Source organism: Spinacia oleracea, chromosome 5 (assembly GCF_020520425.1).
Source record: "Spinacia oleracea cultivar Varoflay chromosome 5, BTI_SOV_V1, whole genome shotgun sequence".
In the NCBI taxonomy this organism is placed as follows: domain Eukaryota; kingdom Viridiplantae; phylum Streptophyta; class Magnoliopsida; order Caryophyllales; family Amaranthaceae; genus Spinacia; species Spinacia oleracea.
The window spans coordinates 62,896,115-62,916,971 of record NC_079491.1 but is presented as its reverse complement, the minus strand read 5'-3'; the positions used below and the strand labels follow the sequence as shown (position 1 = coordinate 62,916,971).

The following is a 20,857-nucleotide window of genomic DNA, read 5'->3' as shown; positions in this document are numbered from 1 at the left end:
CATTATAATAAAAGATTCAAGACTAATACATCCCAATGGATTATTTGAATAATACTGCCTTATACATGAAGCCCAAACTTCCCTTTTTGGTGTTGTTTTTCGCTTTCTTCTGCACAATTGAAGGACTAGCCTCCATTGGAGGTGATGGTGAAACTACAAAAGTTGGGGCAATTCTTGACTTGGATTCCCGTATGGGTAAATGTTTATGCCAAATTTTGTATGGACGACCTTTGGTTGGGACATAGACGACTAGATTAAATAAAGTAAGTAAATGACAAGAAATAAAGGGCAGAAAATAAAGAGAGACGAGACAAGAGATGGTGACGCGGAAAACCCGAAAGGGATAAAAACCGCGGGTGGCAATGAGTCCACCAATCCACTATGTTGTTGGCGTGAAAAGCCTTGTTGAGTATAAATACAAAGTATATATATGCGTATACGTAAATATAGCTAATGGCAATGCTTAAGTAGAATGTAATACAAGATCATAAGTGGATGAGGATTATCGGAGAAGGTTATTGGTAATGGACGACTGATGTTTCCAAGGTTTGCTTCGTGGCGGATGGTACTTCGTGGAGGAAAATGTATAATGGGAAAGTGTATTATTTGAGAGATAGATCAGGTTAATATCATTAGGAATAAGTAGTGGAAAGTCTAGGTGGAGCTTAGGGGAAGTAGATTTGTTATTCTCTTGTTGTTGTAGGGATGGGCTACGGGCATTACAAGGTAATGCAGTAGCTAGTTTAGCTTTTAGGAGATAGTTTGGCAGAGGAAGTAGATAGATGATTGTAAGGGTTTTGCCGTGTCCCTTCACTGTAGATTGGTGGTGTTTTTATAGTGCTAGGTCAAGCATAGAAGACAGAATAATGATGTTAGTTGTCCCTTGAAACTCTCAACCGATCCCTTGATTTCCTCTAACTGTTTGTTTGACCCCTGCTAGCTTCCTTGACCTTGTCCAACAAGCAAGAAGTGGAGATAACGACTCCTTGAATGTAGGAACCGACTGCAACATGCGTGATACAAAACGACCCGTAACAGTAGCCCCCATTTTTCTAATTGCAGCGAGCTGGAAGTTAGGAAAATAATCTTCAAAGTCTGTCACCACGTTCATTTGCTGTCGACGTTAATCTGTCACTGTCTTCGGTTTGTCCGTCGTCTTCCGTACTTAATTTTGATCAATGACGTCGCCACCCTGTGTCACCCATGATCTCCAACAACACTTGATCGTCGTACAAACATTGATGTTTTCATGTCGACGTCGACGTCACCAACTTTGATGTAAACCTGACATCTTATGAAAGAATCGTCTTTCTTAACGAACATAAGAGAACATAATGTATTTCTTAAGAAACTTGCGTGAAAATATGTTGAGACACAACGTTAGTTAGGTATCTGGCGTCATGACCAACTTTTGTATCTTAGTTTGTCGTCTGATGTTTACAGGCGCCATGGCCAATTGTCGTGTCTTAGTCTGTCGTCTGATGTTTACATGCGTCATGGCCAACTGTTGTATCTTAGTCTGTCGTCTGATATTTACGAGCGTCATGGCCGACTGTTGTATCTTAGTCGGTCGATAGATGTTTACAGGCGTCATGCCCAACTGTTGTATCTTAGTCGGTCGTTTGATGTTTACAGGCGTCATGGCCAACTGTTGTATCTTAGTCGGTCGTTTGATGTTTACAGGCGTCATGGCCAACTGTTGTATCTTAGTCGGTTGTCTGATGTTTACAAACGTGCCTCTATTGTCGCTGTTGTGTGACATCCATCGTATGCAGGCGATATAAGCCTCTTCGTTTGTTCGTAGTCATGCGAAGAATTTGGAGAAGGAAGTTGCGTCGAGTGGGCACAATGTAGAATTATTTTAGTCGGAAGTAATGTCGTGTGAGGGTAGGTAGCAGGCGACTAAGTTGAAGTTACAGGTGAATGAAGTGGATGGTTTGAAGCATTCCGGGTTGGCTTCGTTTGTCGTAAGTGTTGAGGGGGAAAGACGCGTGTTTTTCTATTTTGTATTTGGCGATTGGTTAGGCATTTGGATAAGTGTCGGGGTGCATACATGTAGTTAGCTTAAAATGTTGTTTACGATGCCTTTGTTGTTCGCTGTGGAATAGATGTCACCTATGAGGTACTCGAAAAACTAAGTTATGTGCACATAAATAGTACCTGCGTCGTCTGTAGTGGCCGCGCTTAGAAGCGACATGTCGTCGTTGGGATCCAATAAGTTCAAGGGTCATGACCATGGAGACGTTGTCCCTTGTAGTCGATAGCGTCGTTCGTTGATGTCGTCTTCTGATGATGTCGTTCGTTGCTGTTGCCGTTGGTGATATCGTCACCAAGTGATCTATAGAGAATAGAAAAGGTAGAGGTGGACGTTCGCTTGATGCGATGTTAGCGTTGATTTTCAAATGAATAAGATGAAACATAAATATAATATAATTGCGTTTGGAAAGATATATTCAATGCGACAAATAACGAAAACTGAAATTGAACTTTAATCGCAATGTAGTAAAAAATGTAATAAATTAATTAACGCACGAAGTAAGTGTTAGATATTACTTAATATGGGCTTATGTAACGAAATTACGTCGTGTCGTTGACTGTCCCTTGATGACGATTCTACAATCAACAGCATTTTCCTGATGTCGTGACACCTCTCGTCGCCGATCTTGTTTTTGTTCCTGAGATCATTGTCATCGCTTGTACCATCGTCGTCACATCTGGCGTCGTACCGTCATGTTGAATGATGACGCATCGCTGGTCTTGACACTGTCCATTCCAACGTTGGTCAACTTTCTTGTTAATCGATTGACGTCCTATCACTTGTCGTCTTTGGGAAACCCAATGACTTTTCTTTGTCCGCCTATTTCGACATGTGATAGTAGTTGAGCCCCCAATGTTTGTACATTTGTCTTAGCGTCGTACCTGTTACCAAAATCTCATGACAAGATCACCATGAAAATAAATTGTATCACATCATTAGTTAAATTTCAAAGTTGTAACAAGTATATTAAACTGAACAGGAGTATGTACTATCTTGCCCCCCTGTGGCAACTTTAGGAAGATATTATGACTGAAGTCGGCCACAGATATGATGACGTTCGTTTATATTTGACGTCGTACATGCGTGCCAGCATGATGCAACCTCCAAACGTTCTGTCAAGTCAAATTACCTCAAAACGATTTGATAAAATGGTTTAGTCATTACAGAAATCGAGATATTCATGGTGCGATGCAATAATTTATTAGTTAACTTGATGAAAGTTGAATACGAGGCATATTAATACAAGAGAAAAACAACGAATGAATTGAAATGAGAAGTGTGTGAAAAATAGTTTAGAAGTTACTCATGTGTCATCATGGTCATTGATGATGATTATTCGACATTCCGATTTCCTTAGCTTTCTCGGTAGTCTGGTGGCGTCGTGTCATCGGTCATTGTCATCTCGTGGCGTTGGGGCATACCTTCATGATCAAGGTAATCTGTTGTCATTAATATACATACTAACGTGTATAGTCGCGGCATGTCGTTAGTGAATGAAAAATAGTTATCACGGAAGATATGTGAGAAAATTTCAACATGCATGAGGTGTTAGTTTGTAAAATTTTGACGTCACTAATTAACATAAATGAATTGAGTCACTCATACCATTCGATTGTGTTGATGACCCTCACGATCTGCGATGTACATGGCAGCGACAATACGTATCTATTATAAATAAAAGACAACTTACTTCGAAAGTATGTTCGTACCTTTAGCTCCCATTGAAATTCATGTATCAACGATCTGTTGGCGAACTTACGAAGAAATATATTGTTAAAATAAAGATATTAGATAATTACTTCTACGTACCATGTTTAACTCCAAGAAACTTCTTGTCGTCATGGGGGTAACCGTAATGGTCGCGTCCTGCTGTCGTGACTTGCTGTCGTGGCGTCATGTTGTGCCGTCGTGACCTCATGTCATGTCGTGACCTCGTGTAACACTATCACCAAAGAAATTAAAAAATGTTAGATATTTATTTCTATGTGTCATACTTTACGCCAAATGATGTCTTATCTTCTTGTGTGGCTGATCACGTCCTGCTGTCGTGACATGTTGTCGTGACAACGTGTTATGATGCGCTGATGAAGAACTTGGTGATGAGGACATGTGGAAAGGACACAACGTTGTGTTTATGATGTCAAGTGGTTTGATGTTGGTGGGGGGTGAAAATATGATGACATGGAAAGTGTGATGGCGAAGGGTTAATTTTTTGAGAGGTGATTGTGTTGTAGGCTTGGCAATGTTGATGTGGGAAGTCACTTCGAGGTGTTACGTTTTTTGGGTCCGGTTGTGTGAGTAGTTATTTGATGCCGAGCCCCCGATGTCACGTACCTGGCTAACATCTTGTTCACAACCACATTTTCATATGAGAAGTTTATTCTTAACTAAACTTGAAATTATAACAATCGACATGCATCAACATGGTAATAATAATTCAGATACTTTTGAAAATTAAATCGCATCAAAAAATATCGTATGAAATTTAAATCAAATAAAGTATACTATATGCTCACGGTCTTCTAACGTTGGTCGCCTGCTTTACTCACGACCTTGCCAAGCGACACGTCAGTACCGGTAGACAAGACAATACCTTGTCACCTGCCTTCTAACGTCGGTCGTCTGATGTACTTATGACCTAGCCAAGCGACACGTCAATACCCTTAGACAAGACAATACTTGGCGACACGACATGATCAAACGACAAGTGGTGACGACGTTAGTACAAAAAGTGAGATAACAACGTATAGCATATATTTCAAAGTGCTTTTGTAAATTAAAACAAGCAAAGCATACTATATAAAAAGCAAATCAAGTAAAGTATACAATGTGAAAATTAAATGAGATAGAGTATACTATATGCTCCCCTGCTCCCCTGTGGCGACTTCAGGACGACTACAAATTCTCCTATTTGATATTTGTACTGCAGTTAGCCACAAAATCTAGTATTGCCGACATTTTGTTGTTGAATCTCCATTTGTCGCCTTCGTTTGTGGAGACGTCGTCGACTGATGTGGAGGTGACGTCGGATGAAACTACGTTGGCGTCATGTCATTGGTGGATGACGTCACGTGTTCGTATCTGTTTTAGTGACAACAAAGACTAGAAACAATATTAGTTTAAATTAAAATCACTGGGGTTGAGTTTTATACCATACTTTTCGCGACGTCAAGTGATCAAATCGTCTCGAGATCTTGTCAAGGTACGAGACAACTCATATTGTATCTTGTTTGTGGTGACATCTGCATGACCGTCCGTGACGTCTATTTTCGATGTCATCAAGCGTTGGTGTCGTTGTTGTCACGATATGCATCATCTAGGTTGAATTCGACCACTGCGACGCGTCACTTCTAGCGATGACACCTGCTGATGTCGACACCTGATCTGGCGACGACATGTACCCTGACGTCATACCATATTCCATCGACCAACGAGCCTGGCGACGACACCTGACCTGCTGACGACACTTGACCCGTCGACGACGCCTGACCGTCGACGACACCTGACCCGTCGACGACACCTGACCCGTCGACGACACCTGACCGTCGACGACACCTGACCCGTCGACGACACCTGACCCGTCGGCGACACCTGACCGTCGACGACACCTGACCCGTCGACGACGCCTGACCCGTCGATGACACCTAACCTATCGCCGACACCTGACCCGCCGACGACACCTGACCCGCGACGACACCTGACCCGTCGACGACACTTGTCATGTCGACGACATGTGCCCTGGCGCTGCTCCATCTCATGGTGGCGACACAGTATGACAACAATCCCTCGCCTGGCGGTAACTTTATTGGTGAGCCCAAGTGGGTCGGATATTGTGTTTGGGAGGATATTTGTAGATATGTGTTTGAAGATAAATCTAGCCATCTCCCCACAGACGGCGCCAAACTGTTTATGCCAAATTTCGTATGGACGACCTTTGGTTGGGACATAGACGACTAGATTAAATAAAGTAAGTAAATGACAAGAAATAAAGGGCAGAAAATAAAGAGAGACGAGACAAGAGATGGTGACGCGGAAAACCCGAAAGGGATAAAAACCGCGGGTGGCAATGAGTCCACCAATCCACTATGTTGTTGGCGTGAAAAGCCTTGTTGAGTATAAATACAAAGTATATATGCGTATACGTAAATATAGCTAATGGCAATGCTTAAGTAGAATGTAATACAAGATCATAAGTGGATGAGGATTATCGGAGAAGGTTATTGGTAATGGACGACTGATGTTTCCAAGTATTGCTTCGTGGCGGATGGTACTTCGTGGAGGAAAATGTATAATGGGAAAGTGTATTATTTGAGAGATAGATCAGGTGAATATCATTAGGAATAAGTAGTGGAAAGTCTAGGTGGAGCTTAGGGGAAGTAGATTTGTTATTCTCTTGTTGTTGTAGGGATGGGCTACGGGCATTACAAGGTAATTCAGTAGCTAGTTTAGCTTTTAGGAGATAGTTTGGCAGAGGAAGTAGATAGATGATTGTAAGGGTTTTGCCGTGTCCCTTCACTGTAGACTGGTGGTGTTTTTATAGTGCTAGGTCAAGCATAGAATACAGAATAATGATGTTAGTTGTCCCTTGAAACTCTCAACCGATCCCTTGATTTCCTCTAACTGTTTGTTTGACCCCTGCTAGCTTCCTTGACCTTGTCCAACAAGCAAGAAGTGGAGATAACGACTCCTTGAATGTAGGAACCGACTGCAACATGCGTGATACAAAACGACCCGTAACAGTAAAGAACAGAAAATTGCCATGGAAATCGCGGTTGAAAGGTTCAACAACGCCAATAGGGATATTTCTATTCAAATCATCAAGTACAACCAGAGTCCTCTTCAAACTGCCTTTGCAGGTTCGTTCCTTCGTACTACTACCTCTGATTGTTTAAACATCTTTACACCTACGAATATGTGTTCAAAATATGAAAACTTTTATCGTAATTTATCACTATTATATACTCATTTCGTCTCTTTTTGTTGTTTATGTTTTCGTTTTTGTTGTCCCAAATTGTTTTTTACATTTCCTTTTATATTATTACATAAATGATTTAATATTTTATCAAAATTTATGTCAAATGATTATATTAATCAATTAAATTTATTGATTTATTTAATATTATACATATCAAATGATTATACATAAATTTTAATAGAAGTGAAAGTATTGGGTTATTTACTATTTAATATTCTATCAAATGATTATATTAAATTTTGATAGAAGTGGAAATATTATACATAAACGTAATTTGTCTTGTTTAAATAAAAAAAAAAGAGGAATCTCGATGCACATTAATTAGTCGTTAAAACGTGTATAAAATATAAAACGTAAAGAATAAAAAGAGATGGAGGGAGTACTTAGTACATTAAAACATTATCATGTAAGAACTTGTTAGATTGAATTGGTCTAGAATCTAGATATTTAATTTCAAAATATCAATTTTTTATGAATTTTTTAGATAAAGAATTGGATATATTAGTCGTTAAATATTGCATTAGAATTCATACAAATAGTAATTAGTAAGTGTAAAGAAATTAAAATATCGGATATAGTATTATATATTAAAATCCATTTATATAAGTACGCACGTATTCATATGTGCATTGTCTTGTTTGCTGAAATGGTGAAATTATAAAAGAAGAAAAAAAACAAGGTATATACGTAGTATGATATGTGGATGAAATAGAATGGTTGTTAAATTTGGTAGAAATGTTGCAGCTGAAGCACTAATCAAGGAGAATAAAGTGGAAGTGATAATTGTAGGCATAGATGATTGGCAAGCAACGTCATTAGTAGCACAAGTTGGAACTCTAGCTCAAGTACCAATCTTGTTACTTGATGCATCACCTCCTATTACCTCACCATAACGCCACTCAACAACTCCAAAACATAGCATCCATTATTCACACCTACCTTTGGCGTAAAGTCATTGTAGTGTATGAAGATGATGCTACCAATAGTGGCACAATCACTCTTCTTACTCAAGTCCTCCAAAACATCGGATCTCAAATCGAATACCATCTTGTTCTTCCACCATTTGCATCAACTAATCATCCTAGAGGTGCCATTAACCAAAAAATGAAGGAGGTCATTGATGAAAAATGTCATTCTAGGGTTTTTATTGTTTTCAAAGTTTCACTTCCTTATGTCACCTATTTGTTTGAGGAAGCTAAGGGGATGGAATTAATGAGAAATGACTCTGTGTGGATTATGACCAAAAGTATTACCAACTTTGTTTCATCTTTCGACACCTCTATCATATCAAGCATGGAAGGTGCTATAGGTATCATGAGCAACTTTGATAACTCTACCATGGATTTTCAAATATTTGAGGCCAATTTTGGGATTAGATATCTTGAAGAATATCAAAACCAAACCTATTATGAACCCAGTTTTCAAGCTCTACTTGCATATGATACCATCACTACCGTTATCAAGGCTAAACATAGCATTAAAGATAATATAGCTACGTCTAAGAATTTTCTCAACGAAATTCTACAAACCAATTTCACAAGTAACGTTCTCTTGCTTATTGAATTCATACTAACTTAATCCTTTGTAAGTTTAAATTATACAATTAAATTAATTACATGTTGCTTTGTGAACAGGATTGAGTGGTAAAGTAATTTTCAACCAAGAGGAAAACAGTTTAGCAGCGAATGCTAGCATGATGAGATTAGTCAACATTGCTAGTTCAAATTACCATCAAGTATTGGATTTCAGTAGTGATGATATTGAGGATGAAAATACGGCGAAAAAACTAGCAAGTGAAATGAATTGGCCAGGGAAATTAAAGGGAGCTACTAATCCAAAGGGATGGGCTATGCCAACATACGTAAAACCAATGAGAATAGGAGTTCCAATTCACACTTACAATAAGAATTTCATCAATTATACAGGGTCACCTGCTTTAAAATTTGGAAGGTGACAATTACTGTTTATCGACAGAAATTTCAAATATAAATCAAAATGAAAAGTACAGTGGCTATTGTATTGGTCTTTTCAAGGAGGTGCTAAACATCTTGGATTATCAACTTCCGTATGAGTTTATTCCCTACAATGGATCCTATGATGATCTTATACGCCTTGTGCATAACAAGGTAACATATATTTTTTAATTAATGAAAAGCATATTGTTTGAGACAATGTCATAACTTCTAATCAAGCTTGATTATTATATATATATATAATAAACTTATGCATATGTACACCTAAAAATACGTAAAATGCTATTGGTTTTTAAGTAATGGATCTATTAAACTTGAATGTTAATATATTATGAGTTACCGTACATGTTTTCTGAAAGTTGAAACATGCATGCATCACGTGCATTTAGATCTAGTATGAAATGCGTAGGTACTTATAATTAATTATGGTAATTTCAAATTTTATTGGCAGTGCTTTGATGCTGCAATTGGTGATATGACTATATTAGAGAAGCGATCAGAACTTGTACAATTCACATTTCCATTTGAAGAATCAGGATTATCCATTGTTCTTCCAGTAGTAGAATCTTACAATTCTCACGGGCCATGGATATTCTTGAAGCCCTTCACAACGACGATGTGGTTAGTAACTTGGTCTGTATTCATATACACCATGTTTATCATTTGGGCTTTGGAACATGGAAGTAACTCAGACTTCAGAGGATCATGGAGAAATCAGCTCAGCGTAACACTTTGGTTTTCCTTCAACTCTCTCTACTTTGCTCAAAGTAAGTCGATCTATAACTCAATGAAATTAATTTGACAATATATCAACTTTGTTAAATATATTGTCTGCGCTTACTTAATTATATATGAAATATTTCTGGTTTAATAGGAGAGAAAATATCGTCGATAGCAAGAGTAGTGGTGATAATATGGTTATTCATAGTAATGATATTAAGTACAAGTTATACCGCGAATCTGACATCGATGATCACAAATGAACGGCTAAATCAAACAACAATCGACATTGAGATGCTTGAAAGAAACAATGCTAAAGTTGGGTTTGACGCTTTATCATTCGTGGATAAGTTCTTGGAAGATCTACTTAAATTCGATTCTAAAAACATAATCCCAATCAATGGCAAGTTTGAGGACATTGACAAGGAATTACAAACGGGTAATATCTCAGCAGCATGTCTTGAGTTCCCATATGCGCAACTCTTTGTCACACAGTACTGCAACAAATACATGATGACCAAACCAATTCATAGATTTGGCGGCTTTGGATTCGTAAGATTCTAGCTATTAACATACTCTTCAATTGGAATTGGAATTGGAATTGGAATTGGAATTGGAATTGGAATTGGAATTGGAATTGGAATTGGAATTGGAATTGGAATTGGAATTGGAATTGGAATTGGAATTGGAAATATTATTGACAAAACTAATTAATGTTTTTGGTTAATTGAAAATGCATGCAGGTATTCCCAAAAGGATCACCAATAGCAGTAGATGTTTCAGAAGCAATATTAAAGCTAACAGAAAAAGGTGAGCTGAAAAAACTGGAGAAAACCTACTTAAAAATAAGACCAGAGTGTTCCCGCACAAGCGATGACACAAATAACAAGAATGATGGATATCAAGGCATTTTAAGCTTCCAAAGCTTTCAATTTCTGTTTTATACGTCTGTCTCAGCAACTACCCTTTGTTTATTGGCATCTTTTATTCCCTTGTGTACAAACTACTTTAGAAGAACCACAACGCCACACCAACCACGTACAGCTTAGCTTATTACTTATTAGTAGTACTCGCATCATTTTTTCATAACTTTGATGATACTTTGCTCGTAAATTACTTCTGTTTATACAACTCACCTATTGGTATTAGTTAACACATGTGCTAATTTAACAACTCATTTGTGATGAAGCAACGATTAACAATAACAGAGAACAATTAAACAATCGGCAAAACAATTAAACAATCGGCAAACCAAGGTATGAACGAAGATAACGAAAGAAAACCCACCAATCTACATACTATATATGAAGCCCTAGCCCTTGGGTGCGGCCTCTTCTCTTCCACTTTTCTTCACTATTTTTATCTCGAGCTAAGGTCGATGTGGGCGCGACACCACCTTCCTTCTTTCTTTCTCCACACCTTGAATCGCTATGAAGCACAGAAACAGGTACACGGACAAATACGGGAGGGGTACGGGGAAAATCAAATTTTCAACAGACGGTACGGTAAGCATACGCCCCAGAACTAATCTTGACATTTATATATTTACATCTATAATTATTTTCTTTGTGAGAATAATTACAAATAAAATCATTATAATAATTATGATTTTTACTCCCTCCGTATTTATTTAAGGGATATACTTGTCTTTTCCGACTATATCCCTTAAATAAATACGGAGGGAGTATAATGTATTTAGCCATACAAGTTAGTATCTTGCACGCTATATATCAACAAAGTGATTAGTGTCCCTTGATATTAGAGATAAATATAAATTATCCAATAAAAGGCAAGACTTGAAAAGGGTATATCAATGGAAAGTGCGAATCGTGGACATCGATACAGAGCTTCTTCAAATTAGGAAGATTAATGATCTAATTCCATAACCAATAAATTTTTCCAGCGATTGAGTTTCAAGGATACAAGTGGGTACCTGAAATATATAGAGGAAAACTCTCACCAAACCTGCTGGAAAATACATGGAGTATCTCTAGATTTTGACGGCAAATTTGATGAATCCAGGAAATTAGAACAGATTCCAGTTAAGGTGATATAACAAATTAGGCAGAATGGATGGGGAGGGGAGAGAGTATGGTGATGAGAAGGTTGTCGGAAAGGCCGCTAATTCTATCTTCGCCTTCAATTTTTTTTAAAGAAAAAACTAGAATTTCAGGAGCTGAAACTCAAACATTAATCAGATTAACGTTTCAATATCAGTCACTTTATCCACCTTATATTTTATTTCAGCTACTTGCCAAACACTTCTAATTGTTTAAGGTAACTTATCATATTAGCACCTAATGATTTAAGGTGACTGAAAATGCTTACCAAACAGAGCCTTAATATGATAAGTCACCTTAAATAATTAGGAGTGTTTGGCAGGTAGCTGAAATAAAATATAAGGTGGACAAAGTGACTGATATTGAAACGTTAATCTGATTAACGGTTGAGTTTCAGCTCCTGAAATTATTATTTTTCTAAATAAAACAAATGATAATAGAATCCTAAATAATTGAAAATACTCTTATCTATACTAATATATTAGAAGGCGTAGTGGAAAACGTCTATGTGCCACATAATACTCTTCCCTTTGCGCCACATCATTCACTCACCAAGTGGTATGTTATGTCATGGATAACCAAAAATCAATACAATGAAGTTTGAACTCTAAACCTCATGTATGAATGATAATTCTCATTACCATCTTAACCAACCACCACTTGTGGTTTATTTCTTCACATTAATTTATAAATAAATGTTAACATGAAGTCTAAACCAACTAAATTTTTATTTGGTTTTTTATTTTCTATGGTATATTTTTAAAAAAAATAATAATAAAGAATTATGACAACTATGAAGAAACATGATGTCATGAATCTCATAAGCATCAACTACAGAAATACCTTGCATGGCTGCTTATATCTAATTTGGTGTTATTAATTTGAAGCACTTAATTCCATTAAAAAACAAATTATGCAAATTGTAAGATGATCTAATAGAAAAATTATTTGGCATGATAAATGACGCGGTGTGTCTGTTTAGTTGACAAACTTAATTGGTGTTTTTCACTTTATGGTATACATGCATTTCGTCAAATATTGAACTCAAAAAAGATTTCTAAAATTTTAACTATTCAATGTAGCGATCGGGGCATAGCCCGGCCTACACACTAGTTGAACTTTATATCTTGATCTCTGGGGAATAATTAACGCTTGAGTTTCACCCTGTCAACCGAAGTCAATCGACCCTCGACAGTCGTATTCGGTACGTGACGCTTCCTTCTACGCAAGCCCCTGCCAAGCAGCACGCAAAGCCAGGCCTAGCGAGCAAGGCAAGGCCAGCAGGCTGGCGCGCCCAAGCATGGGCTGCGAGCCAGCGCTGATGGGCCGAGCTCCTCGCGCGCGCGCCCAGCGCCCTTCGTGGGCTGTGCGTGTGTGTGCGTTGAGTTCGTGCATGCATCAAATCCTTAAGCGTTTAGGATTAGTTCGATTAAAGATTATTTTCCTAAAACTACTAGAATTAGTTGTTGAGCTAAACACTAAATTAATAGATTTAATTGGTATCTAATTCTAATAAGATTAGATAAGTTGAATCCTAGTAGGTTTCTAGTTCCGATAATCCTACCCTATAAATAGGTGATGGCAATCACAATTAATGATACATCAATGTAGACACCTACTTTTGTCCCCATTCCCGAAAGGGAAGGTTCGATGATGAGAACATAAATCTCCACTTGGCAACGCATCTCCTATAAAATAACGGATCTCAATCACCCTTTTCATTTCAGCCAAAGCTGCTATTTATAGAAACCTGCTAAAAATAGTAACTTCCGTAAGAGGTAGTTGTTAAAAGTGGCAAAATCATAAAAGATAGAAACCTGTCAGAATTAGGTGTTGCACTCCAACATAAATCCTAAAAGAGATAGAATTTGCATTCCTGGTATAATTCGAAAATAAGAGTTACGTATTAATTAAATTCCTAACGAACCTAGAGTTCGTAACGGGCCCAGACGCATTCCGTCATAAGTTAATACGCACTAAAAGACTCGGATAAATCTCAAAAGCTCCGTGTTCTAAGAGTCCAAATCAGACAAAGAACTCGGCCCAGATCCCATTTTCAACGCCTGGATCTGGGCGCCGAAATCTTTGGCGCCCAGCCTTAGGCGCTGAAAGTGCCTGGGGCCGTTTTATCTCCGGATTCTTTTTGGATTCGTATCTTAAAATATATCTTTCCACACACTCTTTTCCTATAAATACAGCCTAAAACCGACATGAAAACAGACACAATTCCATAATCTGAGTATCGACTCTAGCCTTAAGCGTAAGCCTCATGCTGCGAAATTGATCAGGCGTTCTGTCGCAATCGACCCAAAAGTCAAACAGAACGCATCCTGCCCCTTGTAGCTTGATGAATTAAGCTTAATTACTGGAACATTGCTTGGAAACCCGAGATTCATTAAATAAAAGGAGAAATAGCAAAGCCAAGTGGTTAGTTTTCTGAGAACCACAACGCACCTCTCAAGGGTGCGTTGTAATGTGTCCCTCATATGATTTAATCGCTTTCATCACCCTTTTATAAAATTGTCAAACTATTAATTTGATTGATCTATCACGCCTAATAAGATAATACCTTGGACAATTGAATTATCATGCTAGGTACCTTAAATCAATCTAAATAAGATAATCACGATCGACTTAGTATTATGTGTTGCATATTGCTAAAATCAATTCAGAATAGTTTAATAGTTTAACGCATGTCCCTTCAATTATTTATGCTGAGCTAGTAAGGATAACCTGCCTCTGGAGTATTATCGATGAGCACTCCTCTCGGTAGTTACAGTCCCCCGAACTCTCAATCTATGCCCTGCGGGTGTACGTTGAGCGATCCCCACACTAGGGATCACAAGGGAACCTATGGCCGTCGTGGTCGAACATAATGGCACTCCCTTTATGTCACGATAACCGGGTTTTGTCAGTTTTTTTCATTGTCGTTAAAAACTGAATGGCGACTCCTATATTACTAGTCGATTGAGTGTAAACTTACAGGAAATCCAATTACATTTGATCTGACAACGTCGCGCCCACGAGGGACGAGGTCACGCATTAGCCTCGTGCTTTTTTGACCCCCTCACAGTGGCGACTCTGCTGGGGACGTTAATGAAATACTCGTGCTCGTAGGTAATCAAAATAGCCGAAGGTTGAAACGATCCTACCCCGCGTTTATTTCCCTATCAAGTTGGGACGACCTGAAAATCAGCATATTAATGTGAACGGACAGAACCGCATAACGAATCTTGGCTCCCTTGGCATGTTTCATCTCGGGAGTTGGGAATAAGGATACCCATCGCCACCCGGGGGTGCATACGCTTCAAATGTTGTCCACTCGGCACTTTCGCTAGTAGTACACCTATCCCAAACCAAATCTCTCGCCCACTAGGTCCCTCTCATTGGTGCATGCCCCCTTGGCTTACATCGTGATTGGCCTCTTGAGACGAAATTCGCTCGTGAATGCACTTCCCCGACCGGGGCATGTGTTGGATCGACGATAGAGGAGGTACCAAGCCGGGGCAAATATTACCCATAGAAGCCTATCATAAACTACGTGACATATTATTTTGCTTCATGTTGTAATGTTAGTTGTGTGTAGCGAATTATGTGATTGTGTGTGACAAATAATACCAGAAAACCAACGACCCTAAAAATTTCCCAAACATTCATAAACACCAATTGGCCAAAGAGTTATTCCAAAATACGTGTTCCGCAGCCCCGGGCGATCGCCACAAAAATAAGCGACGCCTAGGACAGCCTGTAACGGATTCCACAACGCTGCACAACGCTTAAAGGACCTCATTAGGCAAGCACGCAAAATTAAGTCGCATGAACGAAAAAAGGATAGACGAACAGAATACGAGTACCAGTCAGGGACGCATTTTCAGCGCCCCTGGCTGGGCGCCAATCATTTTCATCGCCCCCGCTGGGCGCTGAAGTTGCTGCCTGGCCTTTAGGTCAGGCACAGCAGCACCGGTACCCGCGCATAAAGTATACGTAGCAATAAAAAAAATTCGTAACAAATTTGCTACGAGGACGTATGAAAAAAGGCACTCGGTTCTAAGAACGACTTATAAAATAAACAACTCTTTGTGTCGTCATTAGGCCTCCTATGACGACAATGTTCGGCACCAAAACCGAGCATGCTAATTAAAATAACGTTGAATGTCACACGGGCAAATGTTTCGAAAATCCAAAGAATGACCAAAAGAAGAGCCAAAAGTGTACTAAAGTGAGAATAGAAAACCAATAGAAAGAGTCAGAAGTCTAGACTAAGTAATGCTTAACTTTGGGCCTAAACTTTAGCTTGTCTTATGCATAGGGCTGGTTCTGCCACTTGGCGTCGATTTGAAAATCAAAGGTTAGTGCGTCTCGAAGCTACATCACCAACACAAGGTCTAGTAACTCCAAGCTCCATCCGTCATTCCCCCTTTCAAGGATCTCCGCTTCCCCAACCTCGATTCGCACCCTCAAACACGTCCATGGAAGAATTACGAGACCAAATGGTCCAAATAACCCAACTTATGAATCAACTGAAAATGGAAAACGAATCCTTAGCGGCTGCGCAAGCCAAAAATGACCTCGATAACGAGAAGAAGATCGAAAAAATGGTTCTGCAGCAAACCATGGGGAGCAAGTATTTCTCCCTCGATCCTAAACCTTTTCCCGGCAAACTACCGGAAAAGTTCAGTTCATCTGACTTACCAAAGTTCAAAGCCACGGACAATCCCCGTGATCTCTCTTGAGCTTTGTGAATGCCTTGAACTTGAAAGGTGTGGACAAGTCCATGTATTTGCCTGCCTTTCCTTTGTCCTTGGAACCTATGCCACTCAAATGGTACTACCACCAGGACCCTAAGCTCTTCCCCACTTGGGAGGACTTTGTCAATGTCTTCATCAAGCAATACTCGTCAAACATGGATTTTCAAGTCACCATGCGCGAGTTTGAAGTCCTCTTCCAAAAGAAAAATGAAGGTTTCACGACCTATTTTGCTAGATGGAGAGACCAAGCGGCCCAACTAATCAATAGGCCTCCTGAAACCGAATTGGTCCAAAAATTCATTGACAACCTAGACCCAGCTTATAAACAACACCTTAGGTACTTGGGCCTTGATACCTTCAAAAGGGTTTATGATGTAGGAATAAAGATCGAGGATGACCTCTCAAAAACAGTACAAAGCAAGCCTGCATACAAAAGTAACACCTACAACAGGGGCCACACGCCTCAAGCCCAAGAGGTCCACGCCGTAGAAGAAACCCCAACCCGAAGGAGCCCTGGAAGGTGGACCCGAGATCGAAAGTTTGCCCCACACTAGTAGAAAAAATGTCATTTGCAGCGCGGGTAAAACGGGCTTTTTGCAGCGTTTTTGCGCGCTGCAATTGTGATGGCAGCAAATACCAAATGTTTTTTTGCAGCGGTCATAGACGCTGCAAATAATAGGTTAATTGCAGCGCGGGTCGACTTGTACAAGTTGTAAATAGTGTATTAGTTGCAGCGCGGTTCGACCCCTATAAGTTGCAAATAAAAATTAATTGCAGCGCCTTGTTGAGAAATACGCACTGCGATTAGTTTTCATCTCGCAGCTCAGTTCCAGTACAGGCGCTGCAATTAATGCTTTTCTAAAAAAACATATATATAATAGCTCAGATCAGATCCATATTTATATATTTATCCCTGGACAATCCTATTATTTTGACAAAAAATTATAATAAAAACATTATAAATAGTTTAATAGGTTTGTACAACATAACCAAAAAAGCATGAAGCAATTACAATGACAAGAAATGCTGATTCTGGTACTAATATCTACAAAACCAGATGAACCAATTCCTTCAGAAACTTCAACCTCTTCTGACCTATCCTGCAGAGCGAAATCAAATAAATCATCTTAACAACTAATATTCATCTTCCAACAAGAAAATATGCAACCATATAAAGATTGCAAGGCAGAACCTTTAACATCTTTTCATGTTCAATAGCTGCCACGCTTGCATTTAATAAAGACCAATAAGACGAGCATAAAATAGTACCAACAGCCAACCATGAGCCATAGAGAAACTTCCGCGACATCAACGGATGCCTGCCTAGCGGAGTACAGCTGCACATAAACTGAAGAAAGGGAATCCTGTCAATAGTTATAGAAAATGAAAATCCATGCCAAAAAAAATGGCTGGTTCAGCCATACATGGTTACCAATACTTGTCAGTTAAAGCAAGTATATCTTACCCCTAGAATTGGTGTACAATGAATCTTCCAAGGTTTCACCAGCATATATTGGTAAAATACCAAACATAGCTTGTTTTATACCTGAAGCATGAAAATTAAAAAAGAAATCACAACATCTAATAAGTTTGTAAGCTGATCATACTTTTTCTTGACAGAGATAAAAACCCAGTGGATACAGATCATCATTTATATGAATTTGGCTCTGTGGAATACCGGTTCAGGTAAACTCATCTGCTGGTTTGGACTTAAAAACCGGTACATCAATTTTGCATCATAACAAGAGACTGGAAAAACAGAACGACTTAACTTCTTTAAGGGACAAATGGAGTATAAACGTTTTCTCAAAGTAGTTGATATAAAATGGTAAAAAACACCAATGCCTAAGACATAATCTCACTCTACACTTCCACTGAAACACCTCATTATGTCAGAAGTTCCCCAGTTTCTGAACTTATTTCATTCAAGAGCAAACTAAAAATTGATGTAAATTCTGCTGATCACTGTTTGAAGTTCCCTAGTTTCTGAACTTATTTCTTGCAAGTGTTTTGGTGTTAAGATTTTTAGGAATCAACTTCTCCAACGCAACTGACCTGTGACCAAAGTAAGGAAGGTAAGTGTGGTGAGGTTCTTCGTGAATTTCTAACCTAAGTGAGCCATGATAAGAAGACAAGTTATAGAAGCCAATAATTAGTGGCAGTAAAAATAATAAAATACATACAACGTAAATAATTCAGACCTGCTGTGTGTTGATATCTACACCAGACAGCCAACAACCAAATCCAGGATGCGAATGGTACCATCCCACAACCATCTCTGGCCTGTACCAAAAAGAAAATTTACCCTCGCTAAATTAATAGAAACCACATAACTACGTAATTGAGTACAATAGCAACGAACATAGATTGAGAACTATCACTTCCACAACAGAAGCAATGTTGTCATGGTACAAAGAAATGTATTGCCAACAAGGATCCGCCAACAAATGGAAGTACATTTGCGAACCCCATAGGCAAGGCCCATAAAGTAGAGAGTGTAAGTGGTAAAAAAGTCCCTTAGAAATTTGATATGATGTGACAACAATAATACTTTGTCTAAACAAACCAAGCAATAAACTATCGAGTGTCGACCATTAAATGCTTGCCAACGACAATTTTCAAAATTTTCAAACAATTTTCATAAAGCCTTAAAGGAGACCATTAATAAATAATTTAAAGGATTACACAAATCTACTAATCCATATAGCTCCTAAAATGTATCTAGATTTTCGATAATTTTGGAATGATATTCAGGAATCCCAAACGCCTAACCTATATATCTGGTCTCATTAGTCAAAAACAAACCCCATACGTAAAATGGCCTAAAACTGTTTCATTTGACACTGCAAAACGAAACAAAATTCTCCCAATTTCACATAACATTCTATTATAAAATTGTGTTCAGTATACATATATTCAAACCAAATAATTAACACAACCTAAAAATATTCATAAATTACCAGCCGCAAAACGCCGACATTTAGAGAGATTTTAAAGTGTGAGGATTGGCACCATCAACTGCAAATAATTACAAAATTTAACTTAATTGAGATGGATTTCTTGTTTTTAAAAACGTGGCTTTACTCTTAATTGTGTGAGCCCATTTGATATGTCAAGAACATTGTTACCCGATTCGCTAGTATGAATTGGGTACAGGTTCTTAAGAATATTCATAACATACACTCTAATCATGCTACCATTAGAAGCAATTCCCATTTGGAAATACAGCTGAATGACAACTGCAAACAAGTATTTAGACAACTACAAGTCTATAATTGGATGTAGAACTCTTAGGAAGGGTGAGAAATCCACCTGGCTCGGCGATAAGGGCTTCAATGGTTGAGCTCCAGAACCTCGCCTCGAGTGTTTATTAGGACTTTTCAAGTTACTAAACCAAACAATTGAATGGCAGTGACCACAGTATCCTGTGTTATACTTGTATCTCCATGATGGAACGACTGCAAACAAATAGAACGCTTCAGTAAAATGGTGATACAAAAAAGAACACGATACCTCCACAGTCCACATCACATGTTCATAGATAGGCAAAGAGAAAACAGGCTTGAGAGAGCAGTCTATTAAAAGGGCATATCGAATTGACAGTTACACAAAAAGCTGTTCACCTGAATTCATAAACAAAAAGAGAATTGCAATGCATCTCAAAAACTAATCAACGACCTTTTATGACATATGTACGGAGGCACAAGGAAAAGCCACCAACTGGGAACATCACAACAGCAGAGGCAACAGGCCCTGCAACAGAAAGGAGGGAGGAACCACTTACCTTAGTGGATGCAGCCTGAAAATGTTATTAAGGGTTTCTTAGCTGCAACAGTCCTTTTGTCTTAGTAATTTTATTAATTACTTTTGTCTGTTGCTAGAATTTTGGAATTAAAAGGGTAAGGGAGGAACAAGGGAGGGTAGTGAGAATTGTATTAGCTTTAGAGAAAGAGCCGAGACCTCTCAAAAGTCTCTGGTTTTGTATTTGCTAAACTTCATTCATTAATATACTTCACTCAACCTTTCCAAAAACTTTCTGTAACTTATTTGTTGTTGAACGAGTTGAGGAACTAGTCAGTTCTTTGCAAGAATTCACTTTGATTTGTCTCTCTTTATGTGTTATGTTAAAAGTGTTACGAGTATCACTTTATTTATAAAAATTGTGCTGTATGTTTTTGAAAATAGGCTTTTTTTTGGAAAAATGAACTTCAGGTTTGAACTAATTCAGAAATGTGGACATTTTCAATGGGACGAATGGAGTAGTCTATAGGTAATGTCAAAAGATAAGATGCAACTATGCCAACAGGAAGTCACTACGCCCTAGGAAATCATATAAATATTAT

At 38.5% G+C, this 20,857-nt stretch overlaps 1 pseudogene; it reads left to right on the top strand.

Moving 5' to 3' along the window:
- The first annotated feature begins 6,774 nt into the window (after window positions 1-6,774).
- Window positions 6,775-10,852, top strand: LOC110792060 (glutamate receptor 2.7-like; annotated as a pseudogene).
- The last annotated feature ends 10,005 nt before the right edge of the window (window positions 10,853-20,857 follow it).